The sequence below is a fragment of the Lissotriton helveticus genome, chromosome 8 (genome assembly GCF_964261635.1).
Source record: "Lissotriton helveticus chromosome 8, aLisHel1.1, whole genome shotgun sequence".
NCBI classification, from domain to species: domain Eukaryota; kingdom Metazoa; phylum Chordata; class Amphibia; order Caudata; family Salamandridae; genus Lissotriton; species Lissotriton helveticus.
The window spans coordinates 154,130,928-154,148,362 of record NC_136069.1 but is presented as its reverse complement, the minus strand read 5'-3'; the positions used below and the strand labels follow the sequence as shown (position 1 = coordinate 154,148,362).

General features: G+C 45.3%; 1 long non-coding RNA gene across 1 annotated transcript in view; it reads left to right on the top strand.

Annotated features, from left to right (window-relative positions):
- Positions 1-17,435, top strand: part of LOC144771518 (uncharacterized) — a 50,345-nt gene that overhangs the window by 23,019 nt on the left and 9,891 nt on the right. The window contains exon 3 of the long non-coding RNA XR_013599320.1: positions 17,322-17,354. This is a non-coding gene — a long non-coding RNA (uncharacterized LOC144771518). The remainder of the gene's footprint in view (positions 1-17,321; positions 17,355-17,435) is intronic.

The following is a 17,435-nucleotide window of genomic DNA, read 5'->3' as shown; positions in this document are numbered from 1 at the left end:
ATAGTTTGTAGACACTTCTTCAAATTTTTCGGCTTTCCTGGAGCGTTTTTTCGACATTTTTAAATTTTTCGGGTTTTTTATGGTATTTCGAAAGAGCTTCGTGGAATGGATTTATCTATTTTGGGACAGTTGTATTTTTTCATTTTTTTTTTGGGTAACTGGTATTCGAAACTGGATTATTTTGGTGGAAATGGATTCTACATCATTTGGAATATCTTTGGTAAGTTTTTTTACATTTTTATAATTGTGGGTGGGTAATGTTTTAATGAATATTGTTTAGTTTTATTTATTTCAAATATAATTAATGTGTGTATATATATTTAATTATATAATATATATTCCATACATTAATTTTTTTCCAGATAAATTATATGAATGTAATATTATGGTATTAGAACATTTTTCTATTGAGATTGTTTGTGGCTTAGAGTAGTTTACAGTAGTGTTTTGGCTATTATATTGAGGTATTCCATGCCTGTTGTGCTAGGGTACAGCTTTACTTGTTGCTCTAGGTATTTGTGCATTTGTTTTGTTTGTTTGGATGTTTTTGGAGTTAGTTCAGTAATGGATTGCTCCATTCTCAATTCCTGATAACTTTGCTCTTTTTGGAGGCATGTAATGAATTTTTCTAATGTTGGTTTAGTTCGGCCTGTTGATTGGAGGAAGGCATTGTGCCAACCTTCAACTGCGTTGTTTGTTTTAGATTCTCCATTTAAGGTGCTTCTGTAAACATTCCACCAGGGTATTAAGAATTTAGGATTTCTCCTGTGGCCAGATCTATGGAGTCTACCTATCCAAGTGTCCTCAAAGTAGTCTAAGAGAGGAGTTAACTTTGCTTCATTTTGTTTGTAAAATTGGCTGTCTATTAAAAGGTTGTAGTGTTCGGCCACATCTGTTTCAGGGACGTAAGCTAGTGCTATCAGTTTTTTTATTTGATATGCAAAAGATGAGCTTGTAGCATATTCTATGCTTAGAGTAGTTTTTTGTAAATGCCTCCAAAGACACTGATTAAAATGATAATAGCAGCCTTGGATACAGGTATGGGGGTGTATTTTTAAAATAGCTGAGAGCATTGCTTGTTCAAAATCCAGTATAATTTTTTCAGGGGAATAGTCATTTGTTTTTTGTTTGATAATGTTTAATAAATCCATATATGTTGAATTAGTTTTATTTGGAAGCAGTGCATATAGTAGAGGTATGTTACAGTTTTGATATAAGCCATGTATTGTGTAAAGTTGGTAGAAAGGTCTGGGACAGATGTTAAAAGTACCGTCCATCATCCAAAATTGGCATTGTTGGAGTTTTATTAAATTTATAGCAGTACCAAAGATTATTAATCTTTTCTCATTGTTTTTATTGTCATAAATTATGAAAGGTATTTTGTTTAAAGTTATAGTTTGGTCATGAGTTAAATTTATATCACTATATGTTTTAGGAGGTGGAGTGGTAGTAGTAGTTGCTTTTTTGGTACGTGATATTGTTCTTTTGACAGAAATTATATTAGGCATTTGGGTAGTGGCTGTTTTTGGGATTTGTGGAATTTGTTCTTTTAAAATTAGGCTTGTAGGTTTTTGGGAACATGTACTAGCTTCTTTAATGTTTTCTAATGCTGTTCTGACTTCTATTTCTGTTACATTTGGAGGGTGGTTGTGTTCCCTGGTGTAAAGGACAGTTGCTTCTCTAGTTGTTGCTCTTCCATAACATTTGTTAGAGTAATATTTGCAACATTTCCAATTTACTTTCATCCCAAATTGTTTCTCTTGGGTATAAGTATAACCCATGTAGCAGAGTAATAGTTTCCCTTTTTGACTGGTAACAAATTCAGCTCCTTCTGTCATTTTCTCCTTTTTAAATCTATTAGAAATATATGGTATAGTTATTATAGTTATAGTTATATGTATTTTAAGTGGGAATTATAAATATTTATATTGTGCATGCTTACCTTTGGTTGAAGTTTAGTCTGTGATTTTGATGTTCTTTACTCTTTTCCTTGTGGTCTGTCTTTTCTGGTGTTTCTTTGCTTGAAAAAAAACATTTATTTGTGTTAATTGTTTAGTTATGTTTTTTTGGGTAGCTTTTACATGTTTTGCTATAAGTTAAAGCTTTTACTTATTTTATCTTTTTGAAAAGTGTTTGGATATACTTACTTTGGTAGTTGTATCTTTGTTTGTTGAATTCTGTTCTTTGATATTTGTTGTTAGTGGATGTTGTAGTGGTGCTAGAAAAAAAGAAGGATATATGCATAAATTATTACAATATGTTAGCAATTTTTCATTCTTTAGGAGTTACTGTTTGTCACATCATTTAATTGACTTACTTTGTATTAGTTGCTTGCTATGCAGAGTTTTAATGCTGTTGTAGGTGTAAGGCAATCTGTTCAATTTTCAGTTGTGGCCTGTATTTTCTTTGATGTCTTTATCTGTAAAAAAAAAAATATTCATTAAAATCCATATTTAGAAACATATTTTTGGAAGCAGGTCTGTTTGCTGTTTTAATGTTAAAGCTTCAATTAATTAATGTTGTTCGAGAAAAAATATAAAATGATTACTTTGTTAGTAGTTTCGTAGTTTTCTTCTTAGTTTTTTCTGTTCTTTAGTAGTGAAGTTTTCTGTAGTGGTAGGAGATAATATACAATACATATGTATGAGTAATTTGTCCTTTTTACTAAATGTGTAATTTTAGCAGTTCCTTTAATTAAGTTACATTTTGTTACTTACTTTCAATCCTCTTAATGGTAGGTTGAATCTTAGTTTTCTTGTAGGCGTCGTCAAATGTATCCACAGTATTCTTTCCTGTCTTCTACTTTTCTCAGGTAATTTGTTTGTTGGATGTAATTGTTTATATAGTGTTTTGGAGTTAGTAAGTAGTTAGCTATTGGTGAGTTTATGTTTGTACTGTTTTGATTCGTTGGTTTGTATTTTTGAAAAACTGTTGGTGTAATTAATTACCATATATGGTAAACGCTAATTAATGTTGAGCATACATACCTTTATATAATATGTTAAAGAAATAATTTATACATGTGTAAATCATTTATTTTTAAATTTGAAAATTTATGTATTTATAAATTGTTGTAAAATGTGAATTGTAGTGCTAATAGTATTTTTTTAATGTTTAAAAGTGTTATAGAATATTAATAAAATTGTTCGATATTGCTTAAATAACGATATTATTGTAGCCGATATTTTTACTCTCGATATTTTTAACGTACTGTTTATAAATTTTAATTATCGATATTTAAATATTGCGATATATATGGGGTCGATATAATTGATATCGATGTTTATGTATTGCGATATTTAAATTTCGATATTTGTGTATGTGATTAAATAAGTATAGGATGACGATATATTTGATGTCGATATTTTTGTGTCGATAATTTTGTACTACGATAATGTGTGTTTCGATATTATGTCATAGATCCCTCAGCAACCAGTCTTTTTTTAAAAAAACATTTATTTTTTCATTTTACAAGAACAAAACTTTGGGTGCACAGGTACGAGCAGACGGCCTGGAAGAATTCGAACATAATTTACAGTGAAAGAAAAAGAAACAATGGAGTCAGACAATTGCGGGTGCCAAAAACCGTATATCAAGGGACTTAAAAACAGTTACATCACTGGTATCCACTCTCCTCCATATCTGATCCACCATCGCTCGCATCCAATTCAAGTTGATTGCCCTCAACACCCTCAGTGGTTAAGAGATCTCTGCAGAGTTCTCTGCACGTTCCAAGGTCTTCAACCAATTTGACATCCTTTCTACTAGCCTTCATGTAGACCTCCTTTGCAAGCGACCACTTACGCACGTCCTTCAACCAATCCTCCATGGAGGGGGAGCACTTACACATCCATACTATGGTAATCCTTCTTCTCGCTAGAACCAGGACCAATTGTAACAATCTGTATGCCATCTTTTGTTTTCTAATCATCATAATTTATCCCAGTAGGCATTGTAGAGGTGTTGCTTCCACCTAAAGGCCGGTTCCCTCCATCACCCGCTTAACTGCATGTGTCCAGAAATGGTTACCTTCGGGAACCACAGGCTAGATGCAGAAAGTCCACGCCCTCCCTGATATATTGCAATATCTAGGACAAACATCAGAGTGGTCCGAGCCAAATCAACACAGTCTTGTCAGAGTCCTGTACACGTGGTGCAGGTAGTTAAAGTGCATTAACTTAGTGCGCATTGCAGGATACTTTGTGTTAGAGCACAAGCTGCCATCTATGCCTGTTCACCAATGGGGGTGTGCAGCTCTGCGGCCCATGCTGCCCATGCCATGGGAGGTGGACCCGTTGAGTCAGCCCTCATGGCACTATACAATAATGAAATTAACCGGTGCCCACTCCCACATGCAAGCATTATATTGAGTGTTTGAGTGTCAGGGACATTAGGGTCTTCCTGACCAAATCTGTGAGGCCAGCATGCTGCAGGTATATGTCCTTGGCCCAGGCTGAACCCCTCACAAGCCTGCTCATATAAGATAAATGATTCATTAGGGTACAGGTCTGCCAATACCTGGCAGCCCCCCCTCCCTCCATGCCTCAAATGAGATATTTTCCATAATTGTTCGCACCAGAGTAAGAATCCAAATATTAAGTTCTGGCTGAAATGGCGTGTGCCTAAGTCTGCGCTCCACAAATGCTTGCCAAACATGTGTGGTCTATTTGACCATGTGTGGCTGGTGTACGGATGCACCCGCCTCCTCCATCAGTACCGTTGGAAGACTACCAGGCTGTACTCACGCTCTAAAAAGATGCTTCTCCCAATTGTCTCCCTCATCCAGCCACCGGGCTGCATGTTTCAGATGCGCCACATAGTAATATAAGTGCAGCCTAGGAGCCTGCAGTCCCCCCATCTCTTCGTACTGCCTCGCTAAGACATGCAAGGCTACCATGTTGTGCCTGCCCGCCCAGCATAATGCCATCAAACATAAGAGGTATCTGGACCTACGAATATTTTCGGCAGCCCATGCAGCAACTCAGTGCACACGCCTAATCCCTGCTGACGAGCGTTAATGAATGCAAAACACGTGTCCAGGGATGGCAAGCACATCAGTGAACACCCTCAAGATTCAAGACTCGGGTAGAAGGGCACCCGCTGATACCTACTACATCGACCATCATGCTCCGGGGTCACACGCTCATGGGACGAGCAGTGTGCGACCTCATTTGGAAATACTGTTTATACAGGCTCCCTTGAGCCGGTGGAGGTGACGACCTCGAGATTCCGCACCTGCGCGCCATAAGAGGTGTCTAGACCTACGAATATTTTCGGCAGCCCATGCAGCAACCCCGTGCACATGCCTAATCCCTGCTGATGAGCGTTAATGAACGCGAAACACGTGTCCAGGGATGGCAAGCACATCAGTGAACACCCTCAAGATTCAAGACTCGGGTAGAAGCGCACCCGCTGATACCTACTACATCGACCATCGTGCTCCGGGGTCACACGCTCATGGGACGAGCAGTGTGCGACCTCATTTGGAAATACTATTTATACAGGCTCCCTTGAGCCGGTGGAGGTGACGACCTCGAGATTCCGCACCTGCGCGCCATAAGAGGTATCTGGACCTACGAATATTTTCGGCAGCCCATGCAGCAACCCCGTGCACACGCCTAATCCCTGCTGACGGGCGTTAATGAACGCGAAACACGTGTCCAGGGATGGCAAGCACATCAGTGAACACCCTCAAGATTCAAGACTCGGGTAGAAGCGCACCCGCTGATACCTACTACATCGACCATCATGCTCCGGGGTCGCACGCTCATGGGACAAGCAGTGTGCGACCTCATTTGGAAATACTATTTATACAGGCTCCCTTGAGCCGGTGGAGGTGACGACCTCGAGATTCCGCACCTGCGCGCCATAAGTGGTATCTGGACCTACGAATATTTTCGGTAGCCCATGCAGCAACCCCGTGCACACACCTAATCCCTGCTGATGAACGTTAATGAACGCAAAACAAGTGTCCAGGGATGGCAAGCACATCAGTGAACACCCTCAAGATTCAAGACTCGGGTAGAAGCGCACCCGCTGATACCTACTACATCGACCATCATGCTCCGGGGTCACACGCTCATGGGACGAGCAGTGTGCGACCTCATTTGGAAATACTATCTTCTCAGTTATAATGGATGCCCTCAAATCCTTCTGTGCTGCCGGTAGGAGGTGCTTCAATGTCAGTCCCTCAGGCACGGGACATAGCGGTCCTCCCAGACAGTCGGGTCCGCAGAACATACCTTCTGTGATGCCGTTGGAACACTTCTAGCATGGCCATCCTGGAGTGCACCATATCTCTCGCCGAGTTCTCTTGACTGGTAGTGAATGTTTAGTTTGTTCTGCATTCCGTCCATCAATTGTGAGTTTCTTGCTTTCTCGCCCTAAGTGCGCTGGGTATGGCCAGATGTGGGTCCCGGGCTCACTGTGCCACTGGATTGAAGCTATCCTGGCTGATGAGGGGTGGAACCCCAAAACTGGTCCTAGGATACTTGTTTCTGATCGAGGGAGGACCTGGCTTGGCAGTTTGGGCTGGACTGTTCCCATGAGGGACAAGGTCAAGACTGATTTTCATATGGCCAGGTCTAAACTGGGGTTGCATGGTGAGCAAAAAAATGATGGATTAAACCCAGATCCCTTGACTGGCGGAGAATGTTTTGATTTGTTCTGCATTCTGTCCATCAATTGTGTGTTTCTTGCTTTCTCGAGTTACGCAAGCTGGTCAATAATGGGGGGGGGGGCCTGCTTCCAGTGCAGAATCCAGGCCAATAGGTGCTCAGACTTGTCGCTTTCAGCATGTAGACGCTGGCAGTAGCGAGTGAGCGTGTATTTGTCCCGCCTGTCCTAGATATTGCTAATTTATTCACACAGCGTGCGTTCTAGAGCATAGGTGGTAGGGGGTCCCTGATTATCTGTCTGCATCCCTGCTCGCGCATCTCCTTGTCCCTCAACTCTTCCTACAACTGGTCCAAGACTCTGCAGTTGAGTCCTATTCCTACTCCAAGCATTTCTGCCTTCATTGCCACCCATTCTGTGCCTATGCTAGTGGTGGCATTCCAGTTAAATGTCATGTAGTCCGAGAGCACCCGAGAGAGTGTCGCCCTTCCCTCCTAATCCTTCCGAATCGCGGAGCGCATTTGCCAAAGACGGCGGCCCTGTACAGGGGCATTCCACTGTATTACACAGCACACAAGGGTGTGTTCTGATAAAAACCAGGCCAAGTGGGTTACCTCAGCGGCCAGAAAGGTGGGCTTCTCAGTCAGTAGGACCCTGTCAAGCTTGTTATGTATGTTGTGTGTAGGAGAGAAACAAATAAAGAGCCTCTGAGTAGGGTGTCGCGCCCGCTAGGCATTATGTAGACCTAAATCCCTCATTACAGCCTGCAATTTTTGGGTCTTATGAGGTTTAGCTCCAGCTTTGGGATGTCTGTCCGGAGCAGGGGCAAGAACACAGTTAAAGTCACCCAGCCATATGAGCTGTACATCCAGCTCTATGGCTATGAGATCCTGCAATGCTTGGTCAAAGGTAATTTTGTCTCTGTTCGGGGCATAAGTGTTTAAAATAGCGATTTCATGGCCATCTAGTTGGGCACGCAAGAGCCCATAACAGCCCCCTATATCTGCTTCCATATACTGGGGAGTGAACAGAGTTCTCAGGGCCACCCAGATTGTGTACCCCTAGCATATAGAGAATAGGAGGAGTAGAATACCTGTCCTGACACTTTTTCCTTAACCTTGCGGCCCTAGTGTCATCCAGATGCGTTTCCTGCAAGCATGCAAACTTGATATTATGGGGTCCATTAAAGTCCGCCCGTCACCATAGTGGGGAACGGGACCGCCCGCCATAAGGGCGGGGGTCCCGTGGGGGGAATTAGGATGTGCCCGCCACAGTGGCGGGCACATCCTGTAGTTTTAGCATTGTGGCGGGCGGTGCACTCTGCACCGCCCGCAACAATGCTAAAAATGCTTTGTTGCATTTGCATATGCAAAGCGGCAGGCACCGCGCGGTGCCTGCCGCTTTGCATAAGCAAATGTGGGGGGGTACCATAGGTACCCCCCATGTGCCCCCCGACAGTGTTGGCAACCTGGGGGCCCTGCAGGGGGCCCCCGCAGCAATTCCCGCCTGCCTTTCCGTGGCAGCATTGCCGCCGCGGAAAGGCCTCTACTTGGTGCCATTGTAATATGGCTGGCGGTGTCCATTGGACACCGCCACCATATTAATCCATTACCGCGGCGGTAAAGCGGCGGACGGTCTTTCCGTCCGCCGATGTCCCCTCCGCCATCCTAATCTGGCGGAGGGGAAAATGAGAGTGCTTGTCGGGCGGATTGCCTCCGCCAGGGTGGCGGTGGCCACCGCCACCCTGGCGGAGGCAATCCGCCCATCATCATAATGGACCCCTATGTCTTTTCAGGAAGGAGAGCACCCTGTGTCACTTATTGAAAGTGCTCAGCCCCCAACATTCCAACTGAGAAACCTAACCACCTCTGTCATAGAATTGCCACTCAGCATACACCATGCTTGAGATCCAGTGACCGCTGCCTAGTACCTCCATCCACTGCACACACACACACAGCTTACAACCAACAGCAAACTGAAAACAAAGGGCCCGATTCACAGAATGAACTTAAGACTCAATCCTAAACTTACTACTATTTTGGTATTCACAGAATGCACTTACTACTTTTGGCATTCACAGAATGAACTTACTACTTTTGGTATGCACAGAAGTTAGGATTTTGTCTTAAGTCTGTCTTAAGTCTGTCTTGAGTTTGTCTTAAGTTTGTCTTAAGACAAAGTTAAGACAAAATCCCAACTTCTGTGAATACCAAAAGTAGTAAGTTCATTCTGTGAATGCCAAAAGTAGTAAGTGCATTCTGTGAATACTAAAATAGTAGTAAGTTTAGGAATGAGTCTTAAGTTCATTCTGTGAATCGGGCCCAAAAACTCCCCATCCCTGCCCACGGACAATACACTCACAACATCATATTTGAGATTGCCCACCCTATGCTTGTGCCAGGACATACACAGCATCCCAAATAGCCCAACAGGGGCAAGCAAATAACAAGTTACCCCAGCCGTCTGCACAAACACAGACCAGCAGGTTCACAGCAACACATAGTTCCAGGTAAGGGCATCAATTATCTCACCCCAGGTCCCTGCCGTGGGCCCCAGCACCTCCTCTGATATATATAAGTCGCTCATGGAGCCAAGACTTCCTTCACTCTTTCACAATCATCGCTCACAGACGCAATCCCGCCTTATTCAGGTACAGCTCTCCTCCCAGGCATGTGGGGTTACACAGTCGGAGTACCCTCAATTCAGCCAGGATTTGTTTCAATAACCCTCTGGTTCAGGGGCCTCACCCATCAGGGTCTTAGGGACACTGTATGCTGTTGTGTCCAGTGCCGCAAATTTCCCTCCGGGTCCAGAGGGCGATGGAGGCCAGCAGATCCAGGGACCTAGCGTCCACGATGGTGCCTAGCTTCAACAATCTGCCCTCTCCCACTGTGATCATGTGATCATCCTTTGGAGCCAGGTCATGAGTCTCCACCTGGCCAATACGATGCTGGGAGCCCCTACGGAAGACCATGTAGCTCCTGTAGGAGGAGACCATCTCCCCACATCTCAAGCCACTCCCAAATTTCCTCCACAGACTCAAAGATGTGGGCCTTGCCCTGCTCTAGGATTTTCAACTAGGCCAGATAGAGAAACATATATTGCAGCTGTAAATCACGTAGCTTTCGCTTGACCCCCAGGAAGGATTTCCGCAGTTCCTACTTCTGTCTGGTGTAACCCAGATATATAGTGACTTTATTGTCCAACACGCATCCAAACTAAGACTCCCAACTCAGTATCAGTAGGACTCTTTTATATTCTCCAAGCACCCCATGCCTATGGCATAACAGAAGAGTGGATTTTATCACAGTCCTTACCATTTCCAACAAACACACTGCTGTCTGGGTAACTGTAGACCTGTTTTCTACCTCTAAAGAAACTCCTCATGTCAAAGGATGTGTCCTCTCTTTTGCTTCAGCATGTCATGCAGCTTCATGGTCTCCCTTCTGTTATAATTTCTGACCTTTTGTGTGCAAAACCAGTGTTCCTGGTATGTATCTTTTGGAATTCCCAGCACACGAATGTTGCTGCATCTTGCATGTCCCTCCACATCTTCAGCCCTTTGCTCCAGTGCCCTCATGGCCATCATTATCTGGGCCACTTGTTGCTTGAGTGTTGTCACCTCTTCCTGCAGATCTGCAACATCCCCCCTCGGCCGCAGTGACCTGCCACTTTCCACATATCTACCCGGAGCAGATTAACATCAATCAAGGCGGTCTCAATGCGGTCTTCTAGGGCCTTCCTTGACTCCCTGAATAGCAGCAAGAAGCTCTCCCCGGGATGGCTCGGAGCGATCCTCCTTCTCCCCAAAATGCAGTTCCTCGTTTATCTGGTTATACACTGGGTATGGTGTCTCGGCATGGTATATTGAGTTATGGTGTTTGGCCCAGCTGCTCTTGCTGCCTTTTCCTTGCTCATGACCATGGCAGCGTGGCAGATTGGACTCACAAGTCCCCTCCAATTTGTCCACTCTGGGAGCTCCAACACAGAACCCAGCTAGTGGCTTGTTAGAGGGGGACTACACCCACCACCCACCCGGATGGGCCTCACACTAACCTTGTCAGCCAACTGCCACACTCACCATGGCAGATACCCTCCTCCCCAGGGGATCCTCAAGCTGTGCAGTACCCGGTTGGGTTGAGTGGCACCCAGGACCAGGTAAGCGGGCAGTGTTATAAGATTATCACAAAGTGTCTGCGCTCCTGATGCCAGCCTGCTTCAGTTGGAGGGGCAATAATCTGGGCCACAGCGTCTCCCCACCTGTGCTCCAAGAGTCCTCAGGATATCTCTGGATCAAGCCCTGGTTAACTGTAATTTCGAGCAGGCAGCCTCCATGTGCCTACCATCACTCTGCGGGCTGAAAAGGCCAGATCAACCGGCTCAGATAACCCCCCCTCACAGGAGCCCCACCCAGTTCCAGGAGTTCTCAGCCAGATCTACACTTTCCCAGCAAGGGTAGCTCCCACCGCGATGTGGCCTGATCAGCTCTCAGCCTGTGCCCAGGATGTTGTTGTGGTGCACTCTTTATGCCCAGTAGGCCTCTTCAGCAACCAGTTGTTAGTCAACAGGTGTCCAGGTCCAGCTCTCCACCTAGCTTTGTTGGCCTTCGGCCACCTCAAGGATCTGTGTTCTTCTAGGTCCCTTCTCTCCTGCTGCATTTTTCTTCCTCTTCCTGCTTCTGCACCACTCTCTTCTCAGGCCCCTTCCTGCTCTCTTACCCACCTTTTTGCTGCTCATGCTCTCTTTCTTGACCTTTTTGCTGCTGCTCCCACCGGTTCCCCGCCCATTTTGCTTACTCTCCACTTCAGTCCTTTCCCTTTTGCTTTATTCGCCTACAGAACCACTTGTCTTAATCTGATTGCTAAGGGTCTTTCGTCTCAGACTGGTGCTGTATAGCTGTTATTGATTCACAACAAAAGAGAGAGAGACCTTAGTTTCCCCAAAGTTACTATACAGAAACTCACCTTACACACAAACAATCATTCTGTACAAATATCTGTGTACTTACGGTCTATAATTTGTAACCACTGCTTGGGTTTCTGGCCCTTACTTCAGGACTGTCCTTTTGAAGAGTACCTCCGTGCTTGGAATTTGGTAATAATCACCAAGTTTCTTTCTCAACACTGAGCAGGAGAGGATAAACATGATAGTTCCCTACATTATATTAAAATGGCTCCAAAAAGTTAGTCCCATTCTTTCAATTCTTAGAAATTCTCAATGTTAGTAAAACACGAAGAAAAGAAAAAACATCAGCTAGTGCACTAATCTTAGTCTTTGTTTAATTTTTGTTAGCTTGCTACAGAATGCTTAAAAACATGTTAATGCTGCTATTTCTCCTTTTTCTCTCTCAGTAAGAGCTCACCACGTGAAAGGACATCATCCAGGTAAGGAGCTTGTGGGGACTCCAGGTGGAGTATCAGGCTTCCAGGCTGGAGGTCTTCAGGTGGGAACGCAGATTTTCAAGCGAGGATGGGAAGAGAGAGCCACTCTCTACAAAAAGAATGAAGCCATTCAGGGCATCATGGTTTGGGCGAAGGATTTTTACCGCGCTCAAGCAAGATGGCCACTGCTACTGCATGATACCCAAATTCTCTAGAGATTGTTGGTGTCACTGATTTTTTCTAGGGAGAGTGGGCTAAGACAATCAATAGGCAAAAAGGGACCTGGGGAATTAATACAGCCTTAATGGGGGATTCGACCAACAGGGACAAAAGACAAAAGGCCCCGAGGGATAGTGTATGGTAGCCTAAAAAGTCCTTGGAATAAAAGGCCCTAGCAAATGATCTATTGGAACAAAAAGGGTCCTTGTAAGGAATGGCCTCGGGGGATGGCAATATGAGGGACAGAGCAAAGTTCCAGGGCACAAATCACAAAAGAGGGTCTGAGATAACCTAGATCCTTGACTGCTCCCTCCAAAAAAGAGCAAGCTGATGGGCGGACTTGGTGGGATAGCAGGCATGAAACCATCACAAAACGTGGAGAGTGCAGACATGGGCAGGGGGTTCCCATGAATGATCGTCCGACCTGTACTAGTTCCAATCCACCAAATTGACACTCTTGACATGCTTGTCCTACAAGATGAGATGGACCCCAGAATTTATGTGATTTTCAACTCATATTGGAGGAGAGGGGCCCTCAAGACAAGTTTGAACCCAATAGGGTAGAACCAAAGGATCATGAAACATTGGATGCATTGCCATAAACTCAGACAAGTGGAGTTTCATTGCCACTGGGTTGATGACTCTGAGGATAGACAAAGGACACCAATACCTGGGCTGTAGCTTTCAGAGTCCTTCAATTGTAATGATCTTGATAGAGAGTCATACCAGATCTCCTTTGTAACCAAGCTGCTGTTTTTGATGTTTCTTGGCTTGCACCCCCATGTGTTCCTTTGACTCTTGTAACAGTTGTTTAATGTGTTTGTGGACTTGAGAGGAGAGATCAGGATTGTTCTGGATAGATAGAAACTTGCTCAGGGCTTTTTGGTGGACCTGCAGGTAGAGCATGCGGAACCTTTCCTGTTACACAGTGAAATAGGAAAGTAGCAGAGTTATTGCATGCAAATTTTACTAAAGGGAGTATCTGTTCCCATTTTGAGGAATTAGTGGCTAACAAACATCAAATAATCTGTCCCAATTATTTTCGAACTTGCTCTGCCTGCCGATTGGTTTGCGGGTGATAGGCAACCAAGAGTCAAACTTCATTGTCCAACAAGGTGCTCAAGCTCTGCCAGAATTTAGAGATCAATTGTGCCCAACTATCAGAAATTATAACAGAAGGGAGACCATGAAGCTGCATGACATGCTGAAGCAAAAGAGAGGACACATCCTTTGACATGAGGAGTTTCTTTAGAGGTAGAAAACAGGTCTACAGTTACCCAGACAGCAGTGTGTGTGTTGGAAATGGTAAGGACTGTGATCAAATCCACTCTTCTGTTATGGCATAGGCATGGGGTGCTTGGAGAATATAAAAGAGTCCTTCTGATAATGAGTTGGGAGTCTTAGTTTGGATGCGTGTTGGACAAGAATGAATATAGTTCTGTAAGTTCTTAGGCAGGCTGGGCCAACAATACCATCTTTTGAAATTTCTATGGTGTTCTAAATGCCTGGATTTCCAGTGAGATAGGTATTAAGACACCAAACTTAAGCTTCCTCCACTAGCTCTGGAAAAGGTGGAAATACATTACTTTTAACGGTAAAAGAGGCCATCCTGTATTCTAATGCCGTTATCAGTCAACTATTCTCCCATGCAAATCTGAAGGGCCGCCTGCTTTACTCATTTGAGAATGTTTTTTATTTGGCAAACTCCTAGAACAGTTTTTGGGGAGATGATGTTCTAAGGAGGCATGAAGTCGGTTTCTTGGGTGGTATATCCCACCGTCACAAGGTATCTGCTTTTATTTCCTGAGCCCCTGGGTGATATGTTATCATAAAATCAAATTCACTAAAAACCATTAGCCACCAAATTTTCCTTGGTGTTAAAGCAATGAGAGATTTAAACGATTTGTGAATGGCATGACAGTATGAGCAGCTCCTACTAAGTAATGTTACAATTCCTGAAAACCTAACTTGATGATGAGGTACTCTCTCTTAGCATTCATGTATTTTTGGTCTGTGAGTAACAGCTTTTTAAATAGGTTAGCTAAGGGGTGCATGTGTCCTGTATAACTATCTTGCTGCAGAAGAAACTCACTGCCACCTCTACTTGAGAGGCATCTGTTTTGCCAAATAAACTCTGCATAGGATCAGGGTGCCTAAGCACAGGGGCTGATGTGAACTTGTTGCTAATCTAGGCAAAGACTTGATCAGCTTCCTCTGACCAGTGGGGAGGTACTTTCTTCTTCAAAAGCCTGGTAATAGGTGTAATAATTTCAGAAAAATGAGTAATGAATCACCTCTAAAAATCTGTGAAACGGGGGCATGGCCTGCAGCTAACTAAGATGGCCGTGACCTAGTGAGGCTCCGAGGGTGAGACCGATTCCCCTCAGACATCCAACCAGTTATCCGGCTCAAGCATTGCCCCGCGCTCAGAATATCGGTGGCGGAGGTGAACCGGCATGCAGCGATTCATCTCCGAGGCTCCTACGACATCGGAGCACAGAGCGTCATCGGAAGAAAGTTTGCGGCCTGCAACCGCGTTGTGCGCACCAGCCTCAATTTTGAAGACCCGCCGGAGAGGCGCGTACTGAGACGCCGTCCACAGGCGGTGCACCGGACGAGTAAGGCTGAGACTGCCGGCAGATGGTGAGTGGTGCAGCTCCCTCCCAGAGCGCCCTCCCCCGCCCGGCATTGTTCCCATCTCGCCGCCAGGGCGAAATAATATCCAGTGCGCGTCGCAATTGAGGCCTGCAGAGGCACGGAGCCCAGGAGTCACCCACTGGCACCAATACGATGCTGGGAGCCCCTACTAAAGACCATGTAGCTCCTGTAGGAGGAGACCATCTCCCCAAATCTCAAGCCACTCCCAAATTTCCTCCACAGACTCAAAGATGTGGGCCTTGCCCTGCTCTAGGATTTTCAACTAGGCCAGATAGAGAAACATATATTGCAGCTGTAAATCACGTAGCTTTCGCTTGACCCCCAGGAAGCATTTCCACAGTTCCTACTCCTGTCTGGTGTAACCCAGATATATAGTGACTTTATTGTTCTCATATTGGAGGTCTTGATGCTCTTTGGCAGCGTGCAGGTCACAGTCTCTGTCACAGTAGTTTAGCACCTTCACAGTGATAGCACAAGTCTCTGTGACCAGAGTGGGAGGCAGCACCAGAGCCCTGTGAGCCTTCTCATACGTGAACAGGTCAGAAAGGCCCTTGGGATGCACCTGTGTGCAAAACCAGTGTTCCTGGAATGTATCTTTTGGAATTCCCAGCACACAAATGTTGCTGCATCTTGCATGTCCCTCCACATCTTCAGCCCTTTGCTCCAGTGCCCTCATGGCCATCATTATCTGGGCCACTTGTTGCTTAAGTGTGGTCACCTCTTCCTGCATATCTGCAACATTCCCCCTCGGCCGCAGTGACCTGCCACGTTCCACATATCTACCCGGAGCAGATTAACATCAATCAAGGCGGTCTCAATTCGGTCTTCTAGGGCCTTCCTTGACTCCCTGAATAGCAGCAAGAAGCTCTCCCCGGGATGGCTCAGAGCGATCCTCCTTCTCCCCAAAATGCAGTACCTCGTTTATCTGGTTATACACTGGGTAGGGTGTCTCGGCATGGTATACTGAGTTATGGTGTTTGGCCCAGCTGCTCTTGCTGCCTTTTCCTTGCTCATGACCATGGCGGCATGGCAGATTGGACTCACAAGTCCCCTCCAATTTGTCCACTCTGGGAGCTCCAACACAGAACCCAGCGAGTGGCCTGCTAGAGGGGGACAACACCCACCACCCACCCGGATGGGCCTCACATTAACCTTGTCAGCCAACTGCCACACTCACCGTGGCAGATACCCTCCTCCCCAGGTGATCCTCAAGCTGTGCAGTACCCGGTTGGGTTGAGTGGCCCCCAGGACCAGGTAAACGGACAGTGTTATAAGAATATCACAAAGTGTCTGCGCTCCTGATGCCAGCCTGCTTCAGTTGGAGGGGCAATGAATCTGGGCCACAGCGGCTCCCCACCTGCGCTCCAACAGTCCTCAGGATATCTCTGGATCAAGCCCTGGTTAACTGTAATCTCGAGCAGGCAGCCTCCATGTGCCTACCATCACTCTGCGGGCTGAAAAGGCCAGATCAACCTGCTCAGGAAACCCCCCCTCACAGCAGCTCCACCCAGTTCGAGGAGTTCTCAGCCAGATCTACACTTTCCCAGCAGGGGTAGCTCCCACCCCGATGCGGCCTGATCAGCTCTCAGCCTGTGCCCAGGATGTTGTTGTGGTGCACTCTTTATGCCCAGTAGGCCTCTTCAGCAACCAGTCTTTAGGCAACAGGTGTCCAGGTCCAGCTCTCCACCTACCTTTGTTGGCCTTCGGCCACCTCCAGGATCTGTGTTCTTCTAGGTCCCTTCTCTCCTGCTGCATTTTTCTTCCTCTTCCTGCTTCCGCACCACTCTCTTCTCAGGCCTCTTCCTGCTCTCTTACCCACCTTTTTGCTGCTCCTGCTCTCTTTCTTGACCTTTTTGCTGCTGCTCCCACCGGTTCCCCGCCCATTTTGCTTACTCTCCACTTCAGTCCTTTCCCTTTTGCTTTATTCGCCTACAGAAACACTTGTCTTAATCTGATTGCTAAGGGTCTTTCGTCTCAGACTGGTGCTGTATACCTGTTATTGATTCACAACAAAAGAGATAGAGACCTTAGTTTCCCCAAAGTTACTATACAGAAACTCTCCTTACACACAAACAATCATTCTGTACAAATATCTGTGTACTTACGGTCTATAATTTTTAACCACTGCTTGGGTTTCTGGCCCTTACTTCAGGACTGTCCTTTTGAAGAGTACCTCCGTGCTTGGAATTTGGTAATAATCACCAAGTTTCTTTCTCAACACTGAGCAGGAGAGGATAAACATGATAGTTCCCTACATTATATTAAAATGGCTCCAAAAAGTTAGTCCCATTCTTTCAATTCTTAGAAATTCTCAATGTTAGTAAAACACGAAGAAAAGAAAAAACATCAGCTAGTGCACTAATCTTAGTCTTTGTTTAATTTTTGTTAGCTTGCTACAGAATGCTTAAAAACATGTTAATGCTGCTATTTCTCCTTTTTCTCTCTCAGTAAGAGCTCACCACGTGAAAGGACATCATCCAGGTAAGGAGCTTGTGGGGACTCCAGGTGGAGTATCAGGCTTCCAGGCTGGAGGTCTTCAGGTGGGAACGCAGATTTTCAAGC